The sequence below is a fragment of the Benincasa hispida genome, chromosome 10 (genome assembly GCF_009727055.1).
Source record: "Benincasa hispida cultivar B227 chromosome 10, ASM972705v1, whole genome shotgun sequence".
NCBI classification, from domain to species: Eukaryota; Viridiplantae; Streptophyta; class Magnoliopsida; order Cucurbitales; family Cucurbitaceae; genus Benincasa; species Benincasa hispida.
Genome location: NC_052358.1, coordinates 49469185 through 49491001, shown reverse-complemented (window position 1 = coordinate 49491001; position 21817 = coordinate 49469185).

Below are 21817 nucleotides of genomic sequence, written 5' to 3'. Positions count from 1 at the left end.
TAAAAAACTTCCAACCATTCAAAAAATAATAATAAAAATAATAATGTAATAAACTATAATAGAAAAGGACAAAAAACTAATAATTAGGTGTACTGAAATTTTCTTTTACAAGAATAGGTATAAATTGAAAAGATTTAAATTTATAATAAATATCTCAAATCAATTTGACTTTGGCTATTATAAATTATATTTGGCAAATTATATATTTTTTTAAAAGCACAAATTTAGTTAGAAGATTCTACTGGGATAATAGCTACCCCCCCTCTTGAAAAAAAAGAAAAAACCAAAAAAGAGGGATAATTATATATATTTTTTTGAACTGATGTAATTATTTAAATACAGGTTACTTGTATATAAATATTAAAGAATGGGGCTAATTACAAAACTACTCATAAAGTATTGTGATAGTTGCAATTATACCCTCAAGTTTATAATTGCAAAAATTGAATTCTGAAACTTATATAAGTGTTAAAATTTGATCCTCAAATTTACATAATTATAGAAATTGTAACATTTATATAAGTTTGTGGGTTCATTTTTTTATCATTTGAGGTTTAATTTCTACAACTATTGTAAGTTTGAGATCTAGTTTTAACACATATAAAAGTTCGAGAGTCCAATTTTTATAATTAAAATTTTAGAGATATAATTGCAGCCACCATCATATTTCAAGGGCGGCTTTTGCCATTTGGCAAAAAGAAAAAATAAAAGCGATACAATTTATAATTGGGCTTGGAAAACATTGAATTCAGATCCAATTATGGGCCTTGAAGATTTAGTGTAATTCGGCCCATACATATTCTCAGGCCCATCTTTCTCAAACACAACAGGCCCATTTTCCAGAATCACTTTCTTCAAAAAGTGAAACAACCCATATTGTGTAATCTAATCAAATCTCATAACCACTGATATTACAGTAGATTATTTATGACTGATTTGAATTGATTAGAAAAAAAAAATATTTTTTTAAAGAATAATTTTATTTAAACTTTTTTTAAAAGGTTTAAAATACACTTTAAAAATGTTTTAAAAGCTATCTTGAATGTGTGTCAAACACTTCAATTTTTTTTTTCAAAAAAAATTATTTTTAAAATTACACACTTAAAAAGTTAAACCAAACATCTAATGTTCGGAAGAGTAGTACTAAGTTGGGTGACTACTTGAAAAATCTTCGTAGTGTATTCCTTTAAAAAATCAACATGAAGGTAACTCAAGTAACATGATTTCGTATTATAAATTTCGAGATTTGAGGTTATATTCAAAATTAAAAGACTTATTATATGGAACTGAAAGTTGAAGAAACTTTTTAAATACATTTTGAAGTTTAAAGTCTTTTAGATGCAACCATAAAAGTTTAGGAAATAAAATTGTTGATCAAGAATTATTTATCCAACTAGTTAATATATTTATTTATTAATTTCCATCATCTTAAATGTTTTTATTTTTGTGTTTAATAGCTCCATAAAAGGTAAGAAATGTGTAATAATAAGTCCATTAACTTTTGAATAAGTTCTATCCTATAGAGTGAAAAATAAATGTTAAATTACAAATACTCCAACATTTTTAGTATTTTTCATACTAATTTTTTTAGTTACATATCACAACTTTTCCTAAAATCTTGTGTCTAATATATTCTTGAACTTTAAAAATATCAAATAGATTATTAATAGTCTATTTGATAATAATTTTATTTTTCTGTCATCTGCTTTTGAAATTTTAGCTTGGTTCTTTACTTTGTTAGGTTTTTTTTTTGTGTTTGAAAACATTTTCAGAAAGTTAGCTAAAATGTAAATACTAAAAAAAAAAATTAAATATTATTTTTTAAAAAAATCTGGCTAGAAATTCACAAAGTTATGTTGCAAGAATTGTGAAAAACATACTATGTAGAAATTAAAAGAAGTTATACATAATTAAAAAAAGAAGAAAAAAAAAAAACTAAAAACTATCACCTATCATTTGGAAAGTATTTCGTTTTTTGTCTTTCATGTGCAGTATTTGTTTCAATTGAAGGAACTGTGAGGTCCACTTGTAGCACGGATTATTCCTAATTTTCAATTTACACAGAATACAAAATTCAGAGAAAAATTATGCAATTCAAATAGAATTTAGAACATGCATCTAGAAGGAGAAATTAGGGTTAGAAGATAGCTTATCATTTAAGCCAAAGAAGTCTTCACGTATTTCCTCTCCAAATGGTCACAAACAAAAACGACAACCCAACTTTGGACACCACCAAGAGGTAATCCTCTGTATTCTCCTTAAAGGTGAGAATTACAGGAGGTGTGAGCTCTATATATTTTGGGAAGATGGAGAGAAGAATTGAGAGGAAGGAGTTTTCTGAGAGATGAATTACTGTGTTGTTCTTGGAAAAAGCCAGGGAGCAGTCTCTACGTCATAAACAAAGAAGAAGATCTGTAAGTTCCCCTCACTCCACACGTCTGATCAAAGAGAAAAATAGGGGAGGGAGTTATAACTCCATTTAAATTATATATATATGATAACCAACTTATCATATACTATATATTAAACTATATGTTATATCAAATATAACAAATAACCTACAGTTTTTATATTGTATCAAATATAATATAACCTATAGTTTGAATTCACTCAATCAATCATGGTATTTAATATAAATCAAATTTATATTAAATTTAATTATATGAATCTAATCCATATAGTTAGTATTTGAATCATATTCAAATATTTAATTCCTCTCAAAATAAACATTATATTATAATGTATCAAATACATTATATTAATTATATAACATGTAATTAATTTAAATGACATACTATATTAATTAATTTCGTCAATTAATTTGAACAATTCAAATTAATCCAAAATTAATTCTCAATAATCCCTATTGAACTATAAAGGGGACCTTATGGACATGTAGATTGAAGCTCCAATGGCACTTGTATAATTAATTAAACTCCTTTAATTAAATTAATCAACATCCATTAATTTTCAGTTACTCTACTAAAGACCGAAAACTGCACTCTTCGCACTATAGATATATTTTTTTGTCTCTTGGATATAACCAGTCAACAGTGCGATGACCCTCCACAAATTGCTTGTAAGTATAGTTGAGCCAAAATTACTATTTTGTCCCATAGTTATATCTAACTTCTTAAGTACCATTGATCTCTCTAATGAATAATAAGTCATAGTCCAACTATAACCAAATCCTTATAGGGCAAAGAGAGGGTGTGGTGCCACATTGTTCAAGTCCTGGAATCATCCCTTAAGGGAGCAATCTATCTACTTACCTCAACATTAGGGAAGGAGTAAATTTCATCTTGTGTAGCTGTGTTCCCAATTCCCCAATCAGACGAATCCTCAAAATGGTAGGCTTATTGAGTCGGCGATCAAGCCACTCTCACCCATACAAATCAAAGGATCGCTTTCATATAGGAGTTCATAACTCACTTAGGATTCAAGTCATGTCACCTATGGTCATCCCGGTGATATGTAAGTCTCTTGCCTATGTGAGCTATCTACTACAGACCATTTAGATTATCACTTAAACATGATCTACTTGTATGTCTCTACATACATGTTTAAGCTATAAAAGATAACATTGGATGTTAGTTTATTGGTTTTGTGGGTTAATACTACTAAATGTCAAATAAAATACCTCAGATCTAATTAAATAAATAAATCACTTCTAGATCAGTCAAGAACTTTGTGAGCTACACAGCTTCCTTAGCAGCTTCACAAGCTGCTACATACTTAGTCTCCATAGTGGATCAGCAATGCACCCCTGCTTGGTGCTCCTTCAGACTATTACCCCTCTATTAAGAGTGAACACTGATCCTGAAGTGAATTTCCTAGAATCCTTATCAGTCTGAAAACCAGAGTCCGTGTATCTTGTAAGGATCAAATCCTTATAACCATACACGAGCATGTAGTCCCTCGTTCTTCGAAGATACTTCAGGATGTTCTTAACAATGTTCCAGTGATCATATCCTAGATTAGACTGATATCTATTGACTATCCCCACCAAATAGAAGATGTCAGGTCTAGTACATAATATTGCATACATCAGGCTACCAACAACCAATTCATAAGAAATTCTTCTCATTTCTTCAACCTCTTAAGGTGTCTTAGGACACTATTCCTTAGATAAAATAACTCCATGCTTGAGGGGAGCAATCCTCTCTTGAGGTTCTGCATCGAAAACTTGACAAACATCTTGTTAATGTACAACACCTGAGACAGGGCCAACGTTTTGTTCGTTCGATCTCTAAATATCTGAATACCCAAAACAAACTATGCCACTCCTAAGTCTTTCCTTTGAAATTGGATCGCTAACCAATTTTTAATTTCAGTTAGTAGACCTACATCATTCCCAATGAGTAGGATATCGTCTACATACAAGACAAGAAAAGCTACTGAAGTGTTGATGATTCTCTTGTAAACACAAGGCTTATCAACATTCTGATTAAAGCCATAAGATTTTATCATAGTATCAAATCTTATTCCAAGATCGAGAAGCTTGTTTTAATCTATAAATGGATCAATTAAGCCTATAAATCTTTTGCTCTTGACCTTGGGTTATGAATCCCCCAGGTTGTTCCATATAAATGGTCTTCTCAAGATTGCCATTTAGAAAAGCAGTCTTAACGTCCATTTGTCAAATCTCATAGTTATAATATAAGGTAATGGGCAGGAGTATATAGATAGATTTCAACATGGCAACAGGTGAGAAAGTCTCCCCATACTCGACTCCCACAGCTTAAGTATAACCCTTTACCATAAGTCTAGCTTTGAAGGTTTGCATCTTCCCATCAACAACCCGTTTTCTCTTGTAGATCCATTTTCAACCTATAGATTTGACCCCATCAGGTTGATCTACAAGATCCCAAATTGAATCGAAATACATAGACTCCATTTCGAGATCTATAGCCTTGATCCACTCATCTTTGTCAATATCTTGCATTTCCTTCTTGTAAGACATAGGATCGTCAACATCATTGTTAGCTACGATAACTAGGATTTCTATTAAACCCATGTAATGAATAGACGGGTTCGCAACCCTTTCACTACATCGAGGCTTCCTCAACGTTTCAGATGGATGTGACCTACTAGTGAGCCAACTTCAACAACTCTTGTTGAGGTATTGGGCTCTTCAACAACTCTTGTTGAAGGTTCAGTAGTTTTACTGGAAAATTCATTTAACATTATCTTATTGCGAGGCTTATGCTCCCTTATGTGGTCCTCTTCTAAAAAGTAGACACAAACACTTTATTATCTTTAGGATCATAGAAGTAACCACCTATTATTCCTTTGGGGTATCCCACAAATAGACACAATTTTTAAACAAGATTCCCATTTCTTAGGATTTTCTTCAAGCACATGCGTTAGGCAACCTCAGATCCTGAAATAGCGTAGACTACTTTTACGACTATTCCATAATTCCAAAGGTGTTGCAGTAACACTTTTGGATGGAATGCAGTTCAAACTATAAGCTGCAGTCTACAGTGCATATCCCCAAAACGAGTCAGGTAAGGAAGCATAACTCATCATAGGTCGAACCATGTCCAACAGGATTCGATTTATCCTTTCTGATACACCATTCTACTAAGTTGCACTAGGTGCTGATAGTTGGGATACAATTCCATGTTCTATCAAATAATCTTGGAATTTCAGATCCATATACTCTTCACCTCGATCAGATTGAAATGTTTTAATTTTTTTATTTAATGCATTTTCAACATCATCCCTGTACTCCTTCAACTTTTCAAGGGCTTTAGATTTATGTTGCATTAAATAACCATACCCATATCGTGAATAATCATCAGTAAAAGTAATGAAATATTCAAACCCTCATCTTGCTTTAACATTCATCGAACCACAGAGATCTGAATATACAAGTTCAAAGGGTTCTTTAGCCCTGTAATATTTTCAAGTAAAAGATCTTTTAGTCATTTTTCTTTCAAGACGTGACTCACATACTGTTAAAGAATTTTCTTCTAACTCGCTTAGAAGCCCATTCTTAACCAGTCTATCAATCCTATTGAGATTTATGTGTCTTAATCTTAGGTGCCAAAGATGGGCATTTTCTTTAGGAAAAATTTTATATCTTTTATTCTGAGTTACCGTAGTTTTAAATAGTTCAATATTTATGAGAGCTTTAGTTGCTAACGGTCTTAAAAGATAAAGATTATCTTTCAGCTTAGCAACAAAGTTCTATACCATTCTTAAAAATAAATGCTTTATTCAAAGAAAAATATACACAATAGAGTTGTTCAATTAAACACTTTATAGAAATTAAGTTCATTTTCAAGTTAGGAACTATATATACATTTTCCAACAAAATATGATTTTTCTGTAAAGTAAGCCGGAGTCCTCCCATTGCCCTTGCAAAGACAACGTGCCCAGTTTCTACACGCATCGTCATCTCACCAGGTGCCAGCTGTCACTAGGAATCAATTCTCTGATATGAAGAACAAATGTGGTTAGTGGCACCTAAATCTATTATCCAATTCAAATAATCATTCTCTACTAAACAAGTCTCCAATACAAGTAAATCACATTTACCTTGCTTGGCCTTCTTCTTTTCCGCCAAGTTCTTGGGACAATTCCCTCTCTAATGTTCCTCTTTGTTGCAATGGAAACATATTTCCTTTTTAACCTTGGCCTTCTTACTCTTTTGGACAGCAGTTGGTGGGTTAGCTTTCCCCTTTCCACCTTTATTCTTCTTCCACTTTTTGGTGTTGGAAGAAGAAGACACAAACTTAGTTATAGAGATCGAACTTTTAAGAAATTTTTGGAGGATTAGACAACATTTGCCTCACCTTTCTATTCATTGACTTTCATCAAGGATTGGAAAGTCTGTAGCTCGTTGAGCAAGGTGGTCAAATTGTAGTCAATTCTGTTCATAACAGCATTGCTACGGAAGTATAGGAAACTTTAAGGTAAAGTTTCCAGAATGAAGCTAACCTGATTGGTCTCATCAATGACATACCTGTTCATTTCAGCCACATTAAAGTGGACCATCATGTTCAGAATGTGTTTTCGAACAGAGGTCCCTTTTTGTATACGGGCATTGAAGGTGGATTTAAGAGTGTCATGCTTGAGTTGAGCACACGGTTATCCAAACATTCCCTATAAGGACTTTATGATCTTATGGGCAGTGAGTATGGGTTCATGCTTCTTGGCTAAGACTTCAAAAAATCTTGTCAAGATATAAGTTCGGGTCTTTTCATTTGCCTGTACTCAGCACTTATATGCCTTCTGAATGTTTCGAGTGACATTTTGAGCTGGGACTGAAGGACATTCCTCCACAAGGACAAATTGTAAGTCATTGATGATCAGTATTGATTGTGTTTTTCCATGTGATGTAATTATCGGCAGTTAATTTGTTGGAAATGAGCATATTAAGAGTTGCAGAAGTCATATTGATAATATTGCTGAAACATACAATTTATTTAGATTAGTAATCCATGCAAAACCAATCAAATTTAGCAAAATAATTTAATACACTTTATGTGACATCTATTTTACAATGATGTCTTAGTGAGGCAGGGTAAAAGCCACCTATGGTGATCAAATACCTTTTCACTAAAAATGAGACAATCTCAACCAATATATAGAACAACTCTTTGTTCTTGTAAATATTAGTCACCATTGTTCAATCTAGAAATTGTTAACTAGCTTAACATTTTCTTGTAAGGGTAACCCCTCATTTTAAATTCTAGAGTTCTGCCTCAATGAGTCAACCGTTGGGAAAAACCGATTGGGGCAAAAACTAAAGCAACCGTATCCATTTATGGAGTTTGAGTAAAGAGTCATACAAATGTTATCCATAGAGGGACATAAGCAAAGGTGCCTCAAGGCTGAACATGAAAATTTACTAAAAACTAAGGAGAGAGACCATGGGATGTGTTGACACATGTCCCGCTCCCACTTACTATAAACACTCTCTCCATTTATCTTGGTATTGACCTATACAAATACCAACCTGTGGGGGACACAAGCAAAGGTGCCTCGAGGCCGAGTATAGGTCTCACGGTATGAACTATAAAAGAGAAACGTGATAGGAACAATGACGTATCATATACCCCATTTTCCTCCCACTAAGTATTTTATCTAGGGTTAATTAAGTTAGAAAAAGTACGACTACTTATTTTTACTAAGTGATTGTTTAAGTTTTCCCAATAGTAAACTTACTTTGGATAGTCAAACAATTTTGATTAATGTTCATTAAACTTTTTAATAAACTTTAATCAACAATTACATACTTGTAGCAAATCTATTTAATTCACCTTCCAGATCAGTTCCCAGGTAGGGATGTTTCGTTTCTGTAAACTTAAATACCCCAGGCTAGATAGAATTAGCCTTAGACAAAGGTCCCTTATAGATACATTTGCTACAATTTTAATCTTTTATTAAAACCAATTTAATCCTATTAAACTGATTAAAAAGATTAAACTAATTTCTAATCATATTAGAAATATTGTGAACTTAAGATTATGTGTCATATTTTAAACTATTTAAAAAATGATTTTAACCTAAGTTTACATGAAATTCTTTATTATTGATTTTAATTTTTAATTTCATTTAATTATAACAATTATAATATCAAATGAAATAAATTAAAACCATACATTGCATATAATGACGTACTTAGTAAAATTATAACATTTATAAAATTACCTAAAGTAGTGTCATGTTTCATGCAATCTCAATTTTAATTTTCATTACTTAATAATACATAACGATTATATACTAAAGTAATGAAAATATTAATAACATACATACATCCATACATTCATACATCCATAACTATATATTATAACCTTATAATATAAACGATGCACGATATGTTATTAATGCATGCAAACATATATTATAACATTTATATTATATGATGCATGAACATGCTATAAAATTAAATCATGCAACTATATTATAATATTTATAATATACATGATGCATGAAAAATACATAATCTATGGTGGGATTTTACTATATGACATACATTATGACATATAAAACAATAAAAGAAATCATACATCAAATGCGTAATTTAAAGAGCAATAATTGAATCGAGATTGGACTCTAAGCAATTAATTAAATTAATATAACTTTTATATTATCTTAGTTAATTAGAAAATTAACTATTACATTAAAATAATAGTTGAACTGGAGCAAAATAGGTGACTAACCCTTTGAATTGCGCGAAATGCTCGAACTACACGCGAACTGGCCAAACCAGCAACTGAACTGCGTGAAACTTCCATCTCGGAGCGTCGCAACGCTGTGCCTTAGCGTTGCGACACTACGAAAAATTTCTTATGTTTGTCTCTTCGCAGCATTGCAATGCTAGAGCATAAAGTTGCAACGCTGCTGCACAGTTGTCTATTGTACAGTGGCGATTTCCTTCGATTCTTCTCCAATTTTGGCCTCATTTTCTCGAGAAAATCATCGAAATTAGCACGAACGACACCGACAACATAAATTACAGACTCTACTGTAATTAAATGCCCAAAACAATGGGCCCTTACTGATGGAACGAACACATGCGCAATGGAAGAAAAACAGATCTAAAGTACTTTAATTAGATTAATTATAAAGATAAGCATGCATGCAATCAAAAAAGTAAAAGAGGAAAAAAAATACAACTTTTGTAGTCTTTGAATCTTCTCCAAATCAGCTCCAATCTCCTCACGAACAGTTCGTAGACCACCACGAGAGTCTTCCCAACTATTTTCCGACCTTAGAATGGGATTGTGGAATTCAATGAGTGACTAATTTGAAGAGGAAAAAGCTAAAGTTTTGAGAGAAAAAGGGATGAGATCATCACATAATCTCATCTAAACCCACTATGGCTAAGAAGTCTTTAAAAGCATTAAACACTCCTTTTAAAGACTACCACATGCAAACATGCAACTTTGAGTTTGATGAGCATTTGACACTCAAAATTCCACTAACTCAAAATGTGGGATTTAGTGGGACAAGTGTCTTCAAATGAAGGCAACACTTAGCTATGCAAAAGTTGACAATTCCCACTCACAAATATTGGATCTTTCCACTAACTTGGTCAAACTTTGACTCTTAAAGTCCAAAGTTAACAATTTGTCTTTTTGACTGTCAAAAATCAAAAGTCAACAATTTGACTTCCATTGCATTTTTGACCTAGTCAACAAATTGACTTTTAATGCAATTTTGACCAAATCCATTTAATTTCAAAAATTAATCCTAATAATCAATCTTAAAATTAAATTAATATTAAATAATTAATTAATCAATTTAATTTAGTATAAAATCCAGCATTAATCCCAATTTGTCTGAATCTCTATCCATAATGTTGATATTTAAATCTTATTTAAATATCTCTTATTTTTTCTCTTTTTATGTTTAATTCACAGTTAAACATTAGATCAAATATATCGTATATATTTAATGCTTTGCTCCAAAAATCGAATTTGAACACTTCAAATTCGTTTGTCACACTGTTTTAAGGTTTAGTCGGGTATGAGCTAGTATGAGGACCTTATGGACCTACAAATCATGGGCTCGAACGATTCGCGATTAACCAGGTAAACTCTTTAACCTAATTAACCACCATTCGTTAACTACTGGGTCACTCCACTAAAGCCCAGTAGTTGCACTCCTCTCACTGTAGATATATTATTTTCACTCGATATAACCATGATTAGTAAGTTAACCTTTCACAGGTTGTTCACGGCTGGGTCAAAAGTTGTTTTACCTACGAGATTACATCTAGCTCCTTAAGTCCTGTTGATCCTCTAATGAATAATTGGTTTGTGATCCAATCACTAAACCGAGTCTCTCTCGAGCCAATGAGAGGTTGAGGCCCCTTGTTCAAGACCTGAAGTCAACACTAAAGGGAACAACCTTTCTACTATCCCTAAAAGTGGGTAGGAGTGAATTCCGTCTTTTATCTACCCGGTCTTACTCTTGAAATGAGAGGCTTATTGAGCCGGCGCTGTTGAGCCAACCCTCACCCATGCAAATCTAAGGATAATCCCGAATAAACAGGAGTTTATAGTTAGCTCAGGATTAAGGTCAAGTTACCTAGGTCATCGCTTCGAAATAGTCAGTCTTAAATAGTAAACAATATTATAAAGTAAGAGTGACTTAATTCTTGGTTCGATCTTATGCGAACTCATTGCATAGCATGACCCCACTCCTCATGTCAATACATGAACGAATCAGGATCACTTTGTTTGTAGCACTATACAACAAATTGTAACAACTATAGAGTGAGCCGCATTCGATAGTGTTACTAAAATAAGGTACCCAGCCTTATTTGTATACTATAAACCATTTTGGCTATTTACTGAACTTGACCCACTCTTATGTCTCCACATAAAGTTCATGTATTCATATAATAGCCATAGATCTTTAATTTATTGGATTTAGACTTTCAAGTTCAATTCACATATTCAATAACAGTTTTATTGAATACACATAAACAATATCTTTATTGATAATAAAATACGTTTAACATTAAAAACTGTGAGTTTTAGGACATACAACCCAACACTTACAAACCAATTTGTAAATAAAAGCAATAAAACCTATAGTTCAATCCCGAAAACATCCAAAATTGCAACAACACCCATTCCACATACATTCATCAACATAAATACATAAAATGTACAAAACCCACCATCAATTTGTATTTTAATTCTGAAAATTTAAAAATTGGTAACTAAAACTCCACTCTGATACCAATTGAAGGACTGTGAGGTCTGATGTGGAAGCGAAAATCGGTCCCAATTTTCAATTTCACAGAATCGTAAAAATACAGAATCCTAAGTATGCATTCTAAAACCAAATTTTACAGCATGCTAAAAAAAATGAAAAGAAGGAATTTGGGGTTTAGATTACTAACCTCTTAAAGAACCTATTCTTCAAGAAGTTCCTTCTCGATCCATCCATGAACACTTCATATCTCCTTGGGTCACGAACAAAAACAACAACACCTAAAAATGGCACCACAAAAGAACCTTATGTATTCTTCTTAGGGGTTAAGAACTACAGAGAGAGTTGTGGGCTTCTCTGATAAACTTTTGGGAGAGGGAAAAAGAATTTGAGAGGAAGAAGTTCTTGGGAAATTGTACGTTGGAGAAAGAAAACTTATAGATTCTATGCATTTTACAGGGAAGAAGACGAATTGCCTCCCAAAACTTCCCACTCCACGATTGTTAATGAGAGAAAATAGGGTTTCATAACTCCCTCATTTAATTAAAAAAAAAAAGATTTAATTTAATATATAATATATGATAACCAACTTATCATCTATTATACATTATACTATATGTTATATCGAATATAACATATAATCTATAGTTTATATTTTATCAAATATTATATAACCTATGGTTTGGAATTTTTTCAATAATTTATAGCATTTAATATAATCAAATTTATATAAATACAATTATATGAATCCAATTCATATTATTAATATTTGAATCATATTCAAATATTTATATCCTCTCAATAAACTTTAAATTATAATGTATCAAATACATTATGTTAATTATATCACATATAATTAATTTAGATTAATTATATCATATATAATTAATTTCCTCAATTAATTTGAACAATTCAAATTAATCTAAAACTAATTTAATTCTCAATAATTCCGGTTGAGCTACAGAGGGGACCATATGAACCTGTAGATTAAAGCTTCAATAGTATTTGGATAATTAATTAAACTTCTTTAGTTAAATTATCCAACTTCCATTAACTATCGGTTACTCCACTAAAGACCGACATGTGCACTCTTTGCACTGTAGATATATTTTTGTGTCCATTGGATATAACTAGTTAACAGTTCAACGACCTTTAACAAAATACTCATAAGTACAGTTGGGTTAAAATTACCATTTTGCCCATGTAGTTACATCTAACTCCTTAAGTACCACTAATCCCTCTAAATGAACAATAAGTCATAGTTTAACTATGACCAAACCCCTATTGGGCCAAGAAAGAGTGTAACGCCACATTGTTCAAGCCTTAGAATCAGCTCTTAAGAGAGCAGTTTATCTACTTACCCCGACATTAGGGAAGAAGTGAATTTCGTTTTGTGTAGCTGTGTTCCCAGCACCTCAATTAGACGAATCCCCAAAATGGTAGGCATATTGAGTCAGTAAACTGGCCACTCTTATCCATGGAAATCAAAGGGTCATCTTCATAGGCAAGAATTCACAACTTAATCAGGATTCAAGTCATGTCACCTATGATCATCCAAGTGAAATGTAAGTCTTTACTATTAACGGTGTTATATAATGAGACTATTCAGTGGTCCGGTCTAATACAAATCCTTTTGTATAGAACACTCCCGCTCACATGTCTCTATATAAAAGATCAGGATCAAATCATTTGTAGAACTTTACAACAATTGTAACATCTACAAAGCAAGCTGTATTTATAGTGTCACCAGGATAAGGTACCCAATTTTATCCATCTACTATAGACCGTTCATGTTATCACTTAAACACAATCTACCTGTATGTCTCTACATACATGTTTAAGCCATAGAAGATAACCTTGGATGCTTGTTTGTTGGTTTTGTGTGTTAATTCTCTTAAATGTTGAATAAAATACATCAGATTTTATCAAATAAATAAATTGTTTGTACAATTCAATTACAAACTACAGAACCCACGAGATTTATGGCATCAACCCCAACACCAGAACCGTGGTAGACAAGTGGGTTCCAAAGATAAAAAATCCTTTAAAAAGAAAAATAATAAATAGTCAAGAAGACTCAGTTGAGGATGTAAATACCCATGAAGAAATTTTTGACATGACTAGTGAGGAAGGTGAAATACCTAAAGATAATAATGAGATTTCAATAAACTATGTCATGATAAGGTACCGAACTCATGTAGTTATTAACAACATTTTTGCATATAATGTTGCTCTTGATATTATATTTGAAAATGAGGATTCTGAACCAAAACCTGTTGAAGAATGTCGACATAGAAATGATTGGCTTTAGTGGAGGAAGCAATTAAGGCAGAATTAAACTCTCTTTCAAAACGTCCGATTTTTTGACCAATAGTTCAAACACTAGAAGGTGTCAAACCTGTGGGATACAAATAAGTATCTCTGAGGAAAAGAAATGAAAATAATGAGGCCACAAGATATAAAGCAAGACTAGTTGCACAAGATTTTTTCTCAAATACTTGGTATTGATTATGAGGAGAAGTATTCTCCGATGGTAGATGCACTTACATTAAGATATTTAATTGGTCTGACTGTGTATGAAAATCTGGACATGCATCTTATGGATGTAGTCACAGTGTATTTATATGGTCTCTTGATAATGATATTTATATGAGAATTCCAGAAGGATTTTGGGTACCTGAAACATATAAATCAAATTCTCGGGAGCTTTCAAAGGTAGTAGAGTATCTTAAGAAAGAATTTGAGATGAAAGATTTTAGAAAAACAAAATTTTATCTTGGCTTACAAAGAGCATTTAGCAGATGGGATATTTGTTCATCAGTCAACTTATAAAGGAAAAATTTTGAAAAGATTTTATATGGATAAAGTACATCCATTGAGCATTCCAATGGAAGTTCGTTCACTAGATGTGAAGAAAGATATATTTTGACCTCGAGATGATAATGAAGAACTTTTTGGTCTTGAAATACCATATGTTAGGGAAATTGGCACACTTATGTATCTTACTAATAGTAGAAGACTAGATATTGCATTTTCAGTAAATTTATTAGCAAGATATAATTCTTTTCCAACAAAAAAAAAACATTGGAACGAAGTTAAGCATATACTTCGTTATCTCCGAGGAACAATTGATATGAGTTTGTTTTATTCAAATAAATCAAATTTTGATCTAGTTGGTTATGCAGATTCTGAATATATCTAATCCATACAAAGCTACATCTCAAACAAGTTATCTATTCACATGTGGAGGAACTGCTATATTGTGGCAGTTAGTGAAACAGACCATAACGGCTACTTCCTTAAATCATGCTGACATTCTTGTAATTCACAAGGCTAGTCGAGAATGTGTGTGGCTAAGATCAATGACTTAGCGCATTCGTGAAATATGTGACTTGTCTACTAATAAAAATCTTCCAACAATATTATACGAAGATAACACAACATGCATATCCCAAATCAAAGAAGGATATATTAAAGAAGATAGAACAAATCATATTTCATCAAAGCTTTTCTACATTCATGATCTTAAAGAAAATGACGATATCACTATACAACAAATTTGTTTGAAAGATAACCTGACAGACTTATTTACAAAGACATTACCTACCGAAATCTTTGAAAAACTGATGAGCAATATTGGAATGTAGCGACTTAGAGTGCTCAAGTGACGTTTCTATGAGGGAGAGTAAATATACGTTTAGGAGTATAAATTATATGAAATATGTAATTTTTTTCCTTCACTAGAATTTTTTTCCACTGGGTTTTTTCCTAGTAAGGTTTTAACGAGACATATTTCATATATACAATGTCAGCGAAGGGGAATATTATAAATATTATGATAATAGATGCCCATTAGATGCTTATGCTTAGTGTCCATTGACTAAGTGTCATGCCCCTATTTCCTAAAGTGTTGTCCATGTGTCTCAACATTACACATTATTAGTGTCCATGTAATCCACCTTTTACTTGCCAAATTGCTTACAAATAGTGACATTTGGTGGGTTTTAGAAGACACACACATTGGGCAAATTCCATGAAAATTGGAGAAAGTGGAGAATTTAGATAAATTTCTTATTATATATTTTGCTAATTTATTTTATTTTGTTTATTTATATATTATGTTTAATTTATTTTATTATTTTATTATATCATATTTATTCTAATATTATATTTTACTGATATCCGTGTTCCCATTGTGCTCTCCAAGTTCACAACAAAATCATATATAAGATTTAGTTTTTGATGAATGGTTTATATTTAGAAATCTAATCGACACGACAAAGGCTAAGGTGAGCTTATTGTCGGATAAAATCATCAAACATCAAACAAAACCCAAATCCAAACTTTTTTTTTTCCTTTTTTAATATAAATTATAATTTAGTCCCTATGGATAAGAAAAAGTTAACACTTAGTCTCCGTGATTTTAAGAATTAGAATTTTATCCTTAATGATTGGATAAAATTTCATAAATATTGTAAGATCCGAGTTCCGAATAAATTAGGTTCATCATCTTAAATTGTTGGGTTTTAATTTCCTTTAGTTTTTGGACTTTGGAGCCAAGTTAAAACAATTGAGGTTTATATGGTTTTAAGTTAATTTAAATATTTAGAAGGATTTGATTTGTATCAAATTAATGGATTTTATGCCCTTTAATTTTGGTCTTTAAAGTCTAAATTCAGATAATTTGAGAAGTTAATTGATTTATTAATTTTATAGAATCTTTGGAGATTTTGGAGATATTGTGATAAAAGATTTGATTATCTTTAAAATTTTGAAAAAAATGAAAGAGTTGGGGATATTTGAAATTTAAGAAGAATGAAAAGAGGCAGAAAATCGGAGAGAAAGACAACAGTTTAGTTTTTCAGCGATAACTTCCACAAAATTATCGATTGCTAGAGTTTGAACCGTTGGATTGTGCTGAAATTTGGTCAGTCTATTTGGGACATATAGGGTCTCATTTTGAACGGTTGGATCGTTGTTTGGAGACATTCGAGTATACACCTATTACTGACATGTACTCCCCCTGGACACATTTACGACTGATTTGTGTACCTTTGGGTATACATCTATGACCGACATGTGCTCCCTTGGAACACACCTACGAATTATTTTTGTACCTTCAGGTATACACCTATGACTGACGTGTGCTCCCTTGAGACATATCTACGCCTGATATGTGTACCTTCAAGTATACACCTATGACTGATGTGTGCTCCCTCGGGACACATCTACAAATGACATGTGTACCTTTGGGTATACACCTATGACTGATGTCTGTTCCCTTAGGATCACGTTTATGACTGATATGTGACCTTCGGGTTCATTACGACTGATATGATATGGGTGTGCACTGTTGCCTAGATAAAATGTTTAACATGTTACCTAGAGGGCCCAATAGTGGGTCACTTACTGAGTATTTCACACTCTCCCTTTCTTATGATATGTTTTTCAGGTGAGGGTAAGGATAGACTTGCGAATGAAAAAAAAAATCCGTAATCGTGCAATTGCGACCAGACAGAAGCTTTCGCTTATGTTTTTCATGTTTGAAATGAATCTTGGTATTTGAAATTCTTTATGTTAAACTTCCAAGTTCTTCAATGTTTTCCAGTTTTAAATTTATACTTTTAGGGGACCCCGATTAAATGTTTTGTTTATTTGATTTATTTATTAATTTAAAAGTTTGGTTTGAAATAGTCAGCTCTGTTTCACTAAATTTATACTTTATTGGTTGTATGAATGAAAATGTGTAGTCATGAGTAGCGACCCTCGTCAGAGTACTCAAATGGTTAAGTCATTACAAATATAGTTTTTATAGTTTGATAAACGATCATAAATATTTCATAAAATGCCCTTACTGTAGGGACTATTTAGGATAGGTTTTTATAAAATCATAGTGACAAATTTATAGCTTTTAAATCATTGAGATTAAATTCTAACGAAGAATTAAAATATTGATGAAGATTTCGAAATTGAGATTTCAATTTTACATAATATATATCGATAAAATATCGATATCGATGAATACTTATATAAATTGAAAAATTATAAATTTATAGGTTAAAAAATACATTTGGTCTCTAAACTTTCAGAAAGGTAACAATTTAGTTTATGAACTTTGGTCTGTAATGATTTAGTTCTTATACTTTCAATTTTATAACAATTTAGTCTCTGAACTTTAGTATGTAATAATTTAGTTTTTGTATTTTCAAATTTTTGAGAATTTAGTACCTAACACAACTTTTTTTTTTTAAAATAGATGCGTATTTTTATTATTTTAAGATATATATGTTATATTTTATAATAATATTGGATCTCTAATTATTTATTGATTTATTTATGCAAAAAAATCTCATTAAATCTCAATTCTAATTCATATACTAAAGACTAAATCGTTACAATTCTTAAAATACATGGACTAAATTGTTATACATAGTAAAATCTAGGGACTAAATTACTACAAAATTAAAAATACATAGGCTAAATCGTTACAAATCAAAATTTAGTAACTAAATTGTTACTTCTATAAAAGTTTCGAGACTAAAAGAGAATTTCAACCAACAACTATTCTTTTTTTTATTTTTATTTTTTTTACTTCCAAACAAAGTCGTTATAAATATTTTGCTAGTAGTATATATCTTCTTATTGAAATTAATTGATGATATATATATTTTATTTTTTGAAATATTTATAAAGATACTAGAGATATCGATTTATCTTTAATATGGATGTTGAATCTTGCTATAGATTCTAACTTTGTTAAAAATATACCAAATTTGTCAGTCAACCTTTATTTTTCCTTCTCTCTTCCAATCGCTTTTTATTTTTCTTCCAATGTTCTTCTGCCACCCAATTAATATTTGTATACAGTCAACAGCATTACATGATATTTGATATTACTTTATTTTCTTCCTTATGAAGGCAACGTGCAATATTTCAATCTAAAAGCAGCCATTCAAATTCCTCATCTCAAGTATATTCATTTAATAATTAAATAAATAAATGCTTTTTACTAGAAATACAAAATTCACACTATGATCAAATTAAACCTCATGTTAGCTTGTTTATTTGAAGAGTTGTTTATTTCAAAGCTTTGAGAATGAAGTGGGAGGTTGAGATTAGGACAAACCATCTATTTTTAGAATGGTAATTACTTAATATAACATCTATTAAACTATATTCAAATTTGACGCATAGAAATAATTTTGTTCTATTATTTTAGATAGGTATGAAGTGTTTTTAGTGATGATACTTCGTCCAGATAGTTACTTTATCATCATATTTTCCTCTAACTAAATTAGAATTATTATTTGGTTTTTCTATTAGGATGTTGCACGATAAACATATTTGAAAATGTCAAACGTCTAGATTACATCATGGGACACTAGAAATAAAACTATTTAGAATAAGGAATAGCTAGAAAGAAGGAAAAATTTTGACAACATGATAATTATTCCATTCAAAATCAAAGGAGTTATTTAATATAAAATGTTAATTGTAATTTTTTTTTTCATGTTTTCTATTTTGGGTTAGATTATATCTCAAGCCTTTTTCCCTTACATATTCCTTTATTACTTACATATTCCTTTATTACTTTTGAAAGAATCAATTTGATTTATGTATTGATGATCAATGTAAACTAAATAATATAAAAGAAAAATGAATTAAGAAATATTTAAAATTAATATAGAGAATAAATAAACAAATTATTATTGTTCTAAATGACGAAACTACTGAAAATATTTTAAGATATAACAAAATTTCTAAGATTTTGCTATATTTATAAATAAGTTGTCTTATTTTCCTACATTTGAAAATAATCTTAAATAAATAAATAAATAAGACTTTAAATAAATAAGACTTTAAGAGTCAAATTCATGAAATAGGCACAGACATAAAAATAGGAAAGCCAAAATTATAGTTTAATAATTGTGGTATATATTTTATTCTTTTTACATTGATTAAAACTATTAAGTTATTATTCAATATGATATGTACTCAATCATAATCCTAAGGGATAAAATCTTTCCATTTATCCTTTGGCATATTCCCATGAAATCAAATGAATATCATAATGACTAAAACTAAAGGATGTTTGAAAATTAACCCCTTTTTTTCCATTAAAAAACATTACATATTCTACCTTTTAATAAATGAAGAGAATATTATAATTAATATTTTCTAAGTTTACTAGTGAAAAAACTTTATTGTTTCGTCTAGAACTATATATTTGATGATTATAAGATAACGTCGAATATAGTAGAGATTTTTAGATGTGGAGATTTGAAATTCTAACTTTTTAGTCGATGATATAATACTTTAATTAGTTAAACTATGTTAAGTGTATAATTATTATTTTTTAAGTAACATCATAGTTATGTCTTTATTAATCTATTTAACAAGCCAATATTTACAAAGATAACTTATTGAATTACCCACATAAAGTAGGAGGTTGCACATGTGTCAAGTTTTTGAAATGGATTTAAATATTTTTATCAATGAAGAACTAACAAGATGTACTAAAAAAAAATTGTCAATATTAAGAACTAAAAAAGGGAACTTTCATAAGATTTTTTTTTTTAAGTACAAACTACTAAAACCCTAAAAAAAATACAAACCACTAAGTCAAAGTTCTCAATGAAACATAGGGAATTAAAAGTTAATTTCCATTAGTTGCATATATTTGAGAGTGATCGATTTTGAATATTAAAATCATTTTTAGGAAAATTATTTTAAATAATAAACTGTTAAAAATATTTACAAAGAACAGCAAAATATTATAGTCTATTGTTGTCAATCACAAATGAACGGTAATATTTTACTATTATTTATAGATATTTTGGTTCATTTTCTTGAATTTGAAAACAATCCTAATTTTTATTATGTTTAGAATTACTTTAAAACATGTCTTTAATTACTCAAAATTAATTTAATATTTAATTTGATAATTTTAACTATAATTTTTATATCATCAAAATTGGTTTTAAATGATTAAAATCATGTTTCATAGTGATTTTAAAAATAAAAAAAGTAATTTTAATCATTTCAAAATCACTTCCAACCATGTCCTAAATTTACAAGTTATCATCCATTTTTACCGAATGCTTTTCATTTCATCCCATTACCCAATTGTAATTCAAATTAAAAAAAACTTCGATTAATTTTAGTTAAAATTTTCTAACATTCATTCAATCTCATCCAACCCATTCTTTTTTAGACTTGATGGAATCCTATCAGAATTCGTGTGGTAAGATTAAACATAAACTTGATAATATCTAAAAGACTTCTCAAATCTTTCTAAAAAAATCATGATTATTTATTTTTTTGGAGTGTAGAAGTTGAAAATTCCTATGGGTTAATTTGTTATTAACTTAGAATAGGTTATAGAAGGTATATTTTACAATTAATTATTAAATTTCCTCAAGTAAAGGTTGGTAAAAAGTTTAGTATAAACTTCAAACCTCTAGTATTTTAATGATGAGGGCATATAAGTAATTTCATTTCTTCCATTTATGTTTTTTCATGCTTACATCACAAACATGAGTCAAGAGCTATGGGCTGAAAAAAAAAAACTTTCTAGTATTATAAATATGATAAAAATAAATAGATGCTCGTTATTTAGTGTTCTAAAAATCATATGTCAATTTTCATGTTATCCATATGTCTCGTAGTTATTCATATTTGGTGTATAAGACACACACATTGGTGAGAAATCCAGTTCAAATTTTCACTAAATTTTCCTAATTTTAGTTATTTTATTTATTATTATATTTATATATTATTATATTATATTTTCTCCATATTCGTCGTGTTCTTCAATTTCACAACACGTTATCAGCATGAGCTCCTGTTGCTTCCATCGCTGAAGGTAAGTAAGTCCTAAAGGTAGGTCGGTTTTTTCCTCTTTATTATAATTAATAAATTAAATGTTATTTTTCATATTTAGTACATATTAAATTTCTAATATAAATACAATATTTTGTGATAGTATTGCCATGACAAAGCTTACAAAATTAGAATTTATAGTCCTTGACATTAATGCCAATAATTATTTGTCATGGGTGCTCGATGCCGAAACTTGGATGCTATGATTTTTCTTCATCATCATCTCCACGAAAGATTAAAAATGGAGTATCTT